This window comes from Balearica regulorum, chromosome 3 (assembly GCF_011004875.1).
Source record: "Balearica regulorum gibbericeps isolate bBalReg1 chromosome 3, bBalReg1.pri, whole genome shotgun sequence".
Classification (NCBI taxonomy): domain Eukaryota; kingdom Metazoa; phylum Chordata; class Aves; order Gruiformes; family Gruidae; genus Balearica; species Balearica regulorum.
The window spans coordinates 17,840,665-17,843,303 of record NC_046186.1 but is presented as its reverse complement, the minus strand read 5'-3'; positions in this window follow the sequence as shown (position 1 = coordinate 17,843,303).

Sequence of the window (2,639 nt, the reverse complement as noted above, 5' to 3'; positions counted from 1 at the left end):
CCAAATCACATCTCCCTTAAACTGGGAGGTATCCAAAATTCAGATCTTGTAGCAGGCCTCCCTCTCCTACATATGCATAAAAATGCTTTTTTATCTTTTGTGAAAATAGCTTTTTTTCCTGAGACAGGAACTACAAATTCCACTCCTCCCATTCACACTGAGGAGAACATTACTCCCTAAACAGCGCCACTTAATCCAAAACAAACAGCAAGATATCTAAAATATTCCTTAGTTTACTAAGGGATGTAAGACTCAGAGAGAGTACACAGGAGGCAATGAGGGTGGATTTGAAGGGACTGTATTCAAACGGTCTAGCTCATCTCCAAGTACCGTGGTCAAATTTATGAGTGTTTCCACAGAAAAAAAAAAGCGTCAGAAGGACATCCCGGCTTGGAATGCAGCAGAACTGATTCCCACAAGCCCGGGAATGTTGCTCGTTTTCATGATAGAGCTGTTAATCTTCTAATAAAGTAACTTTTGAATGTATTTTGCACTCAGCCATGAGCTCTCCTAGCAGTGACCTCAATGCGAGCAGCCCTCCCTAGTAATAGGGCTGTGGAAATATTGCTGGAGGCAGGTCTTGCACTGCTTTCTTTTGTCTCTCCATTTAGTCTTTGCAGAAAGATACCACCAGAAGCAGAGAAAGGCCGTAAAACTGAAGACATCATTTTAAATCAAAAGGCTTTTAGTGGTTGTATTCAAGGGGCTATCTGTGCTCCCAATAGTGACTACAGCAATTACGTGGTGAAAACATCTAGGCAGGTGCATAATTTAAAAAGAAAAAGGACATCCCCTCCTTTCTTTACGAGAGGTCAGGCTTTATACTTCAGTAGGTCTGTTTGACTAAAGAAGGAGAAAAAATGAGGGCAGAGTGAAAGAAGGAGGAGTGGAGTAGGATAGAAAAAAGATGAGATGAGAGAAAAGAATGGGCAGGGGAAACAAAAAGCAGGGAAGGAGGATGAAAGCGAGAGATGACATCTGACTCGGACAAGGGGTGAACCACAAACCTAGTCATTGCCAGTGTCCAGGAACAAAAATAACTCGTTTGTCCACCAGCAGCAGGGCAGCTGCCAGTGTGGCGGGACAGTGCCTTCCCCGCGCTGTTCTGCACGGCACATCTCCAGCCTGCTCCCAGACCTGCCCCTTTCGCTGTGCTGTGCGACCAAACTCAGGGTGTTCTCGCAGTCCCTGTGGTTGTGGTTAGGAAACTGCTGCATGTTGGGTCTCAATAGAAAAAGTATTTTAATACAAGAAAAACAGGAAACTCAAGCACGTTTTGGGTCTAATTCAATTTCAGTTCCCCGATTCCTTTATTTTCTATGGACAAAAGGCATGTAACAAAATTATGAACTGGGACGTGAAGAAAGCAGAACTGTGCACATGACAGATAAAGCTGGCTCATTATGTGAAAACTGAAGCCATGCAAAATATAAATTCAGAACAGATTAAAACACCTCTCATCCAAAAACCAGTTAGGACCAGTCAAGCAAATCCCAGCACCTGGACAGAGTTTGAGCAGAATGTATATGAACTGGCACAGGTCATGGTTTCACAAGAGTAGACCAGATTATGAAGAAATGCAAATATTCTTTCTTCATTTTAAGCTGAAAGCAACCTCTGGCTTAGGAATCTCCAGAGACAAGGTACAAGGTACCAGTTCAATGTCAGCCGCCCTACACTCTCTTTGCAAGAGCATCGGTGCATTTTAGTGCTGATGTACCAAAGCATGACACTAGCTCAAGATAACCACATTCTATTGAGAAACATAACAATAGAAATAATGGAATAAGCACTTCATGCAATTTGCTAGGAATGTAGTTTGAACACCAACAGCCAAAACAAACTAAAATGGCAAATGCAAGGACTCTATTTTGAAATGATCTGCAAACAGACTCAGCAGCTTTACAGGGGGTCATATTTTCCACAAGGATAAACTGTCCTTGAACAATATTTTCAGTGTTCTGGGTACTAACATGCTTTCTTTTCATATGGATTGTTCTCACCTCCTCTCCTTTTCCTTCAACAAATATTTACTGTGACCAATAAAATTTTGCTCTCCATTTATGAGTTAAATAGCATCGCATTCCCACATGCTGTTCGATATACCCATACATAGAGCATATGTGCCCACAGAAAATGACATCTCTAAACTACCTCTGGTGGAATTATTTTTAAGCAATCATATTCACTGTAGATTTCAGCCCTGATTCATCAATACATTTAATTCACTGTGATATTAGATCTGTGAGTGAGAGGAATGAAGCATTCAGCTCAAGAAAGGAGGTGACATATTTCACCAGAGATAAAGCATTTCTGAGTATGAGAAAGAGTGATGCCTGATGCAGTGCCCAGAAGCATGGGAGTAAACACGTTATCCTCACAGGGAACTACTGACATGTTTAATTTTCAGAAAGCAACCAAAAATATTTTTAGTGAAATTATTCATACACTTCTAAATGTGTTTAAGGGTTTTACCAGGTCAGAGGTTAAGCGGGCAAATTACAGTCTGCAAGATGCCAGCAGACTATTAGTGATAAGCATGCTGGACCACTATCTGTTATTCATTCATTATTCACCTATTGTTATTTCCTGCTCATTGTCTTGAAAATTTGAGTAAACGAGTTAGGAATGGAAACAAT